General features: G+C 42.0%; 1 pseudogene; it reads right to left on the minus strand.

Annotated features, from left to right (window-relative positions):
- Positions 1-3,485: 3,485 nt before the first annotated feature.
- LOC103675974 lies at positions 3,486-4,764 on the minus strand (annotated as a pseudogene).
- Positions 4,765-11,031: the final 6,267 nt, after the last annotated feature.

Below are 11,031 nucleotides of genomic sequence, written 5' to 3' on the forward strand. Positions count from 1 at the left end.
TGACCTGTTGGCTGAGCCAGGAAAAGGACTCCAGGGTATCAAAGAAAAGGTTGTTGTTTGTTTCAACCCCAGCCCTCCTAACATGGGCAGCATTTTCTTTATTTCACACTTCTGATTCAAATTTAAACACCAGATCTCCTCAGAGCTCATTAGAATCGGCTGTCTCTGGCCATTAACTCTTCAGCATTTTGTCTGTGTAAAAATTTCATCTTAAGGGGAACTCTCCAAATTTCACAAGACATGATGGGGTTCATTCTTTCAACAGCCTTTTCTCACTAGTTTTCTGTTTTCCTTAGGAGGAAGCTAGATTACCTTGCTCTCATGTAATAAAGCATAAGATTTCACCTATGGGTCTTAGAGCAAACCAGAAGCAAAATTATAATGAGAACAAATATTTGAGAACTCACCTAAGATTTTTTTTGGGGAAAAAAAAAACCGCTCTGAGAAAAGAGATTCTACACAACACAAACTAATTTCCTGGAAAGAAAGTTGTTAATATTTTCTTCCTCTTTTATTTTAACATTAGTGTTTTGATTACAGATTTAGCTCGTACCACATAGGGCAGGACATGCTTTGATTTTTGTCTAATTCAAGTCTTGTTGGGAACAGAAAATAAAATTGGATACTAAAAAGGTGTCAATCTCTTAATGGATGAGAAATGAGTAAGTCCTTCTAGTGCAGGTACCATGTCTTATTCATCTTTATGTGCATTAAAATGACAAGCCTAGTCATTTGTACATGGTAAATGATTGATAAAGGTTTACTGAGCTGAATTATTGAAGACAGGAGAGTCTTGGAATTAGATATGTGCTCTTAATCTTTCGAGACAATTGTCAAGGACAACCATGAGGCATTTTGGGGAAAGTGTACTCATTCTTATTTTTAACTGTATTCCTGAAGATTTGTACATGGTTATTTACTCAACGTGGCATAAAATCCAAGGGCATAGTTTATTTATCTTCTGATTTATTTAAATTAGTCTTAAGGAAAGCTTATTCAGCTTACACCATTATTAATAGATAAGTAATATATTTGGAAAAGAGACTTAGATACTGGGGCAGGGGAGAGCTAGTTCAAACAGGTAGACTTCTAACATTTTAGTGAGTATGGAGTACTGCAAATACTTGGCATTAGCAAGTTATAGAGTAAGTTTTTAAAATAGCCCTGTCTTGATGTAGTGGAATGGCCAGATTAGTGATTGGTTGTTTCTATGTCTTCTATCCAGAATCATTTTTCCTTCACTAATCTTATGGCCAGTGAATAGTTGTACTTTGCATATAACAGGAAACAGCAGTGTGGGAGTCATGCTTGAGTGAAGTACTTAACAACATAAGGTGGGTGATATAGATTGGCATACAGTGGTCACCTCTCCATTTAGAATTTAATTGTTTTTAGGAGAGAAAATAGATGTGAAGATTTCTCAGACAAATACGGTTTCTGGAAATACAAGTAATTATTCCCACCAGGGGTGCTCTGGAAGTGCAGTGATACTTGCCGAAACAGATCATGAGCTGACGTTACATTTCCAGGCTGGAGTGCTGGCCTCTATCACAGCCTCTGAGGAAAAGGAGGCTGAGATTTAATGAGGCTACAAAAGAGCTGACCATTGAGAATATCACTTTTGTATATAAATTTTAGTTTCTTTAATAACACAGAATGGTCTGTATATGTTAAAATTCCACATTATACATTTGCTGGATATGAGATCCCCAAGCACGTAAGAATGGAGGGATGAATAACACAAGTTAATTTATTTCTTTATAGTTTATAAGTAGATTTGAGCCACACAACATGCTGCAATTTACTTTGAAGATCATTCTTGTGATCTCTTGTGACTCTAGTCCCTGCCTTGATTTAGTACATACATATGCATGTACAGCTTTCAAAAAGGCATCCCAAGTTTGTAGCACTATTTACTTTTCCTTTTTCCAAGGCTTTTTTCATTCAGAAGGAAATGGGTAAGGCACAAAGAAGCCTACTGTGGAGTTGGAGGTGGGAAAGTCAGGGAAGTGGAATGGAATATGGAGAGAGAGAGAAGATCCTAAGATAATGTGGGCAAGGAGGAAGTGGGGGTGCACCACCCAGAGATGGGAAAGCATCATCAGGCGAGAGGTCAAATTCAAAGTGTGGGGCCCGACCACTTGGGTTTTCACATATCCCAGTAAGTCTTGATCCTGGATGCAGCCAAGGGTAGAACATTGTTCCTGAAGCTTTCCCTCTAGGATTTTGCACAAATCCAGATTTCCATCATATTTGTTGGGATAAGTCTTATGGATTTTCCTGCAGGCAAGGCAGATCACTTGGAAGAGTCTGGAGTGATCCATGGTTGAAGTCAATTTAAGTATTTCTGACAGGACAACAGATTTATTTGTTTTCACATAGACAAGAGAAGGAAAGAAAATCTCATTTTAATTCAAGATGCATATGTCAAAAGTTGTTCTTAAAGCAGGAGGCAATTCCCAAAGAGAAGCAAGCCCAGTTTGACCTTAGTGCATCTCTTTTTGATTTTCTAACATTCCTGAAGGATCTTTTGGAAAAGAGGGGGTAATTATTTAGCTAATTCAGAATCATTAGAGAAAATAATTTAAATAATAATAATAATAATAAGTTCAATCAGTGCTAACACGGGCCAGGGACTGATCTAAGACGTTAACTCCTGACTCTTCTACACAAACCTATACAATCAGAAAGTGTGAATAGAGAAAAAAGTCAAGTAGCTGAGCAGCTCTGTTCTCATCTTTAATTTGTTTTGCCTAGAAATTTGGAAGAATCCTTTTCCAAAAATCTGAGAATTCACAGCTTTCTCAGAAGAGGTCCTGGCAAGGTCTAAATGGCACTTCTCTTTATGAACATTATAAAACACGGTATTTAATATATTAGCTGACGTAGTGAACCTGCCAAAGTTTTACTAATGTGCTAGAACATTTACCAGCAAGCCCCTAATTACTGATAACACCCCCTCTGGATTCATCCTGAAGGCAACTCACTCTGTCTCTTTCTTGTCCCTATTTGCTATCTCCATTCTTGACTACATGGGACACAGATTTTCTTTCTTCTTGCACTGGAAGGGAAGAAAGATTAAGTAGGGTGGCACCAGAAAGAGATAAGGAGAAAGAGAAGACTGCACCAGAGCAAGAGTGGGAGAACTGGAAATTTGGGGCATTTAACTTAAATAGACAGGATTAAGTGATCACATATAGGGAGAGCCTCAGTTGCATTTAGGATGACTTTGGGGGCCTCCAAATTGAGGCTGATTTGTGCATTAGTTTCTTATTGCTGTTATAAAAAATTACCATAAACTTGGAGACTTAACTCGAATGGGGTGTCTGGGTAGCTTAGTAGGTTAAGCATCCAACTCTTTTTTTTTTTTTATTCGCTAGTAAATTTTATTGTTTTCTTTCATTAAGAACTTTTCATCTTGATTTTTTTTCTGAAACTAAACAAGAAATTATAGTTTTTCTCAAAAAAAAAAAAGCGATGATGTTTTATAAATTGCCCTCTCGGATTTTCCTGTCAGCCTGCTTCAAGGAAATCCATGTGTTCAATATACTTGCTCGCAGTTTGGCCCATACCAAATGGTTGTTTAATCCAAATATCTGAGTAGCAAACTGAGCTGATCCTTCTGGAGAAAGTATGTTGAACAGCCAAGGGTAGTCAAAGAGAAGATCACACATCCTGAGCTCCCCAGTCTGGAGTGAGTGGAGGGCAGCTGATAACTGGGTGTGCAGTGTTACCAGACATCACTGGTCCTAAACCATTGCTTCTGCCTGCCATTGCCACAGATACAGTAGGAATGCCATCCCCTTCATACTCTGCTTTAATCCTCAGTTTCCTCTGGTCCTTTATGGGGAGATGTTACCCGAAGTTCACATGGAATGCCAAAATTTCCACAAGCCTTCTTGATTTTTTCACAGTGACTGAGATCGAATTTGAGGCCATCAATACTATAATTCTGCACTGACTTTCTGATTTCAGACGCAACTTCACTCTTTCTGCAACCCACTCAAAATTTTTCTTCACCATCTGGAGCCCTTGTGACCTTGAGGTCACAATATGACTGTTTATCTCTCTGTTGGCTTCAATCTCCCGATGGCCGGGGTCTCCGGGAATCATTATCAACAACATCAGCAAGAACGGTTTCTTTGGTGGTTACGTCAACAGCAAATTCGATCTTTATATCAACCAGCGTACAGTTCTGGGGCAACCCAGGATTTCTCCAGTATTTCAAAAATAGCCTGTGTAGCGTGACTCACAATATCCACTTCAGTCTGGCCTATACCAAGTCCATCAAAGCAAAATTTTGCAGCAATTAGCTGTTCCTCAGACCACTGTGAATCATTATAGGCATTATCCTTGAAAAACAGCTCCACTTTAGGTGGGTAAAACTTATATCCCTCCTTGACATCAGGATTTCTTCTGAGAAAAGGACCAGTTGCTGTTCTTCTATGAACCCATTCAATTGGAATCATTGCACACTTAGGTGCAATGAAAGCTGTCTCCCCACATTTTCTGGGGAAAGCAGTTTTGATACCTGCTTCCTTTAACAACTGTGAAATACAACTGGTAGTTTTATTTGAGATGGCAGCTTTTCCTTCCAGGTGATTCTTCCTGGCTGCATTTCCTGCTGTAATCTGGTCCTTGGACTGCAGGAGGACTTTTCTGGGACTATCTGGCAATTCATAGACTTCTTTTGTTTTACCTTCTTATAGTTTTTTAACCAATATTCAGTACCTCAGCTGTTGCCATTATCCTGCGTGGGCTGGGGGGCAGCAGCCGTGCTGGGAAGAGAGACAAGACTCTGGAAAAGAGGAGTGGTCAGAGAGGCTCCAAGCGTCCAACTCTTGATTTCAGCTCAGGTCATGATCTCAGGGCTGTGAGATCAAATCCCATGTCAAGATCTGTGCTCAGCACAGAGTCTGCTTAAGATTCTATTCCTCTCCCTCTGCCCCTCATGCCCCCCCACCCCGCTCACACACTCTCTCTCAAAGGAAGTAAGTAAGTAAGTAAATAAATAAAAATAAAAAATAAAACAACTCAAATATATTCTCTTACAGTTCTGGAGATCAGAAGTCTGAACTTATGAGACTAAAAATCTAGGTGTTGGCAGGACTAGTTACTCCTGAAGGTCCAGGAGAGAATATGTTTCTTGCCGTCTTCTAGATGCTGCAAGCATTTCTTAGCTTGAGGCTACATTACTTCAATCTTCGTTGCCAACCTCACCTCACCTTCTCCCTCTTATGTAGTCAAATATCCCTGTGTCCCCCTCTTATAAGGATTCTTATTACATTCAGTGCCCATGTAAAAGTGTAGGTAATGCAGGATAATCTCCTTAAGACCCTTAACTTAATCACATCTGCAAAAACCCTTTTGCCATATATGGTAACATTTGTAGGTTCCAGGAAATAGGATCTGGATATTTTGAGGGTCAATATTCGGGGTACCATTGTTTGGTTAGCCAAAACAGCTGAGGAATCATCATGTACAGATAGTTGCTTTATGACTCGGAGGGTCTAAAGGTCTTGGAGAAGAGCGGTAGTGATATGTCTTTTCCCTCTAGGGGAAATCTGATCAACCCTGAGTATCAGCTTTCAAGCTTTTCCCTCAGTTGACTTAGTTCTATCCCTGGAGTCGCCTGACCCAAGAACAACTCTCTTTTATCATGGTCTGGAATGCAAATGTTTCCAAAGTACTGTCAGGGAAGAAAAACTTTTCCTCTACCCTCTTAAGTTTAGCCATTGAGGGCCTGCAAATTAATCTGACAAAGAGATTAGCAAGAGGAATAAACAGATTTAATTGCATATGTATACATAGGAGTTTGCAGAGAAATGTGGCTCAGGGAGGCAGTCAGAATTTGGGGCTTCTATACCATGTTAGCAAGGAATGGGAAGAGACAGAGGGACACTTCTGGGAAAATAGATGCCTGCTTAGAGGGGAATGAATAAAGGGCACTGATGGAAAACAAAGGAAGTTTTTGAAAGATAAATGGACATTTAGGAAAATATGTGGGAGATAGGAGAGTTTCATGGCAATGCCTCTTTGGGTGTGATGCCAACTTCTATTCTCTAAGAAGAGAAAATTAGAGCCGCTCTGGGGAGGGGATTTATGACAGTTAAGTTCTTTTGGGAAGCTCTGCTTTTAGGCAGATAAGGGATTTCAGGAACCCAGATGCCTTTGGCTCAAAATCATTTTTATGCCATGGTGGCTTATTCTGGACCCCTTCAGAGCCTATGGTTATGCAAGATTTGATCCAACTTGAAGTTCTTCACTTTTGAGTCTTCTGCATATACCAGATAAGTGTTCCTTCTTAACACACGTTTATGTTACGTGGAGAGAATGAACACAATTTGGGGGCTAGTGTATCAGCAGAGCCATTTTTTTGGAATAAGGAAGATGTATAACAAATTAGGTCCCAGAGGAGGAAAACCAGGGCAGATGATCCTGGAACAGAATCTGTAATCTATCCTCCAATATTAGAGGGAGGTCATTTGTGGGGAGAATCTGGACCCACCTTGTGGGCACTGGTCTTGCTTCATAGCCTGAATCCTGCTGCTATCTACGTCCTCAGGCTAGGGTGAACCCTCCGTCATGTCCTACTTTATGTTCCTGGTCTGGGTCCTTGGTCACCTCCCAAACTTTCCTGCTTGGGCTTGTATATCTGATCCCCTCTCCTTGCACACTCTCTAGGAATTTTGGGGTTGAATCATTCTACTGCTTAAACGTGTATAGCCTCAGTTACATAGTCCTCATGTTTAAACCTTAAAAATATAATAATCTTAGGAAAATCTGTCTTCCTTTGGGAATACCAGACCAGTGGGTCACCAAAAAGCCTTCCAGGAAAGGGGGAGTGGGGAGTGGCTGGGTCCCAGGGCTCATCATTTACTGGCACATTAGTTATCTGTGCCCTACCAATGAGTCAGGGTGGCCTTCAGACAGGAAACGGGACGTTTGTGGGTGCCCCCCAGGGGTGCACGAACTTTGCAGCTGGGAAATGACAGAGCCATGTGGAAGGGACCCGGGTGAGGGCCCTCCTGTGGTCGGGGCCATAGTGGCCCCCAAAGTGAAGACTGGCTCCTTCATGCTGCCAGGCCTACCCCACTGCTTTCTCCGGCCACATTCGAAATTGCAGGCTATACCTGTGGCCTCTTTTACTTTATTGCTCCACTCTTGAAAGCTGGCTTCCATTACCACTACTTTACTGTAATGTCTACTCCTCAGCTCTCAACACGACCCTCTCATGGGTCATGTTATGCCTCTTTAAAAGCATAGGATACCAATCATCTTCTCCTTCTTTGACACTGCTAATTGTTACACGTTGTATCCCCCCAAAAGATGTGTGAAATCCTAACCCCTACTACCTGTGAATGGGACCTTATTTCAAAACGGGTCTTTGCAGAGGTAATCCAGTTGAAATGAGATCATTAGGTTAGGCGTTAGTCCAATATGACCAATGTCCTTATGAGAAAGAGACAGATACACAGGGAGAAGGCCCTGTGATGATGGAGGCAGAGACAGGCATGCTGCAGATGTAAGCCAAGGAGGACCACGGGTTGCTGTTCACCACCAGAAGCAAGGAGAGGCAAGGACTGATTCTGTCCTACAGGCTGCAGAGAGCATGGCCCTGCTGAGCCCTTGGTTTTGTACTTCTAGCCCTCGGAACTGTGAAACGATACATTTCTGTTGTTTGAAACCATTCAGTTTATGGCATTTTGTTAATAGAAAATAAGCACGCTCATGTTTAAAATATTATAATTCTGTGGGGTCCTGGTTCTCTGTCTCGTCTCTGGCAATTTCTCTCTCCTCTTCTCCTGGCTTCTCTTCCTCCTCCAGGTGCCGAATGCTAAGTGTTGACCAGGATTTCATACTTCAGTTTCAATTCTTTATTTGCATATCTGGCTCTCTCACTCATTTCTAAGCTTCAGCCCTCACTTCAACACAAGTGAAATGAATTCAAAATTTAACTTCTGATCACATTTTTACTTTCCATGGAACATATTCATCCTGGATGTCCTGCCGCCTTCTTGAATTCATTACGTGGAAACTTAAACTAATTTTCGGTGACTTCCTCCCCAGTCTCAGCCCCTTCTTCACCTGACTTCCTCATCTGTCCCTAGCTCAGGGCCCACCCCCACCCAGGTCCGCCATCCGTATCTGGAATACCGTGTAGTCTTGCTCTGAGTCCTCTTGTCCTTAACCAGTTGCCAAATGGAGGAGGAGCTTTTAACAACTCTCATTAGTGGAGCAGGCACCCACTAAAGTCTGCGTAACAAACTGTACCAAGCCACCCTTGTTTACCATACTTTTACTTGTGACCTTCCCATAACTTGCCTCCCCAACCCAGAAGCCCAAAACCCCTATTCCTTTGGCTAACCTAAGATGATATATAAACCTCCATCATCTGGCTGCCTACGGGAGTCTCATTTCTTTGTGAAATGCCCATGCATACCCACGTAATTAAACGTGGGATTTTCTTTTTCTTTTTCTTTTTTTTCTTGCTAATCTGTCTTTTATCAATTTGATTCAAGGGCTTCAGCCTATGAACCTAAGGTGGATAGAGGGAAAAAGAGGTTTCCCCCTCCCCCACAAAGCCTCTGAAAGCTGCTGGCTTCTTCAATCTCTCCATCTCTCCCCTGTCTTACACACCCGGCTGCCTGCAAGTGAATGGGAGCCAAAGAGCGGCCGTGATTGCCCGGCTGTAGCCGCTCAGCGTGAGCAGGGATATGAGGAGGCAGGCACCGTGCCCACCGGGAGGCGGGCGCTCTTCCCCCCAGACTTCCTGCGGAGTGAGGGAGACAGCACAGGCAGCTCACATCTGCAGCCAGCAGCCTGGGTGGTATTCCTGGAAGGGAAGCGCTGGCAAATCCCTCCTGGGGCCAGAGCCCCGATCGACAAACTGGAGATTTGGGGTGGCCTGTCTGTTCTTTGGGGGCAAGCTTGGGGAGCCCAAGAAATCAAATCAAGGCATCAGGCCCTTGGCAGAGTCGCTTCTTCATGACTCTGGTAATATGCACTCAATGCCTGATTTACAAATCCGATGATGTCACATTAAAAATGTTGCAAGTATCTTCCTTTGATAGTTGTTAGTGGCTTCAGTTGGGGTGACTTATATTAGCCTGCCATGGGGTTGATAAAAAGGCTCTTTGTCCCTGTTTTGGAAATAAAAATGGGTATCCTCAAATGAATCTCCTACTTATTTCTTAGGGGAGTCGAATGGATTACCTTTTTAATGTAAACTGGATGGATTTGTGTAAGCACTGCCCATTTACCTATGTTCTTTGCTAAGGCAAATATATGCAACATTGCTGTTGCTTTCTTTGTTTATGTCACAATGTTTCAGGTTTAATAGATGCCTCACCCCGGGGGCTGTGTAGAAGCAGACTTGGCAAAATTGTTTCGCAAATGTAGATGGGCGTGCTTCTGGACACAGGGAAGTTTCCCACATTTTCTTTCTGATTTCGTTTGGGAAGACTACGTTTCTGAACCCGGGAGTAACCCCCACTTGCCGAATGAAAGCACAAACAGGCAAACAGATAGGCACAATTTTTTTTAAGTTAAAAATGAAACAATAGGAAGGCCAAAATCAATCAAATTTCAGTAATATTTTCAATAAATTAATGGCCTGTGTTGGTGGCAGGAGATACTTGGAAAAGATTGAGCTGACAGATGGGCACAAATAAAGCCACAGGAAAACTGGGAAAGATGATAAATATTATCTGCAGGCCATTTTTATCCCCCTTGTTAACTAGCAGTGCTGCTCTTCTTACAATAGGTAAGCTGATTTTTCTTTTGACACTAAAATTTCATTTCATATTGTTTTCTTTCAAATTTTCTCATCTTTCCCTCCTGTGTAGTTTGTTTTTTTTTCCTACCCCAAATCTGCTTCAAATTGCAGTCCTGTTTTCTCTCCCACATTTCCTGCAGTGAGGTTTTTGCAGGGGAGAAAGCAAGGACATTTCCTTTACCTCCTGTCATCTCCCTAACAATTTTCTTGCTATTAATGTCTAACAACTTTCCAGCCCCAGGGACTACAAATTCCTTTCCTTTTCTATAAATTGTTGTGTACTGTTCTCACTGCCCATCACTAAAAATACAACACAGCGTTATCGATCTGATCTCAGTCTCCCTCTCTTTTGCCTCCTTAGAAGAATTTTACAAATGAATTGGTTCTGCCCTGTATCTTTTAATGGTTTCTATTTTCTGATGTCTAGTTTGGCACCCTGGCAGGCTCATTTAGTCGAAAGAACATGGTCTTTGGAAACAGCCAGCCCTTGGTTCCTAGTCTCATTGCTCATATTCTGGGTTTTGTCTCTTATTAACCAGATGACCTTGAGTAAGTTCTTTAGGCCCTCTGAGCCAGTGTCATCATTCCAGTGATTCCTACCATCTGATTTGCTGATGAGTCTCGAGGAGATGTGATACATATATCACCCAGCACCTCCCTTCACTTCTCTGATAGCAGGATGCCAGAGGGATATGGCCAGTCAAGCGATATCCTTGCTCTTCCTTTTTATTTACAGCTCCCAGGGGCCACGGAGAGGACAACAGGATGATGCTGGGCTCCCCATTCTGTGCGGCAGCTCAAGAGCAGTGGAAGGTCAAAGAGGTATAATGAAACTCACTGAGAAATTGTCTAATTTGAATAATTCAGATCTCAGCCAATTGCCATCTCCTCAGAGAAGCCTTCACCCACCATCCGATCAGAAGTAATTTCCCTGGTCCTTCTTTAATCATGGTCTTGCTCTATCATCATTACAATACTCACCACTATCTGAAATTTGTCTGTTTCCTTGTTTATGTTTTGTCTGTTTCCTCCACTGAAATGTAAACTCTATGACAGCGTGAAAGCTACTTATCTTATTTTCTGTTATAGCCTCATTGCTTAGAGCAGTGTTTGACAAAACTAGGCCCCCGATAAATGTTTGTTACATGAAGATCTCTCTAATGTTGGAAATTACCCCGGGATCCATCAACGAATGAATGCAGCAAAAGATTTCATTTTCAGCTGGGCCCAACTAATCCTAACCGGTTCATTTA

This window comes from Ursus maritimus, unplaced genomic scaffold (genome assembly GCF_017311325.1).
Source record: "Ursus maritimus isolate PB19 unplaced genomic scaffold, ASM1731132v1 scaffold_18, whole genome shotgun sequence".
In the NCBI taxonomy this organism is placed as follows: domain Eukaryota; kingdom Metazoa; phylum Chordata; class Mammalia; order Carnivora; family Ursidae; genus Ursus; species Ursus maritimus.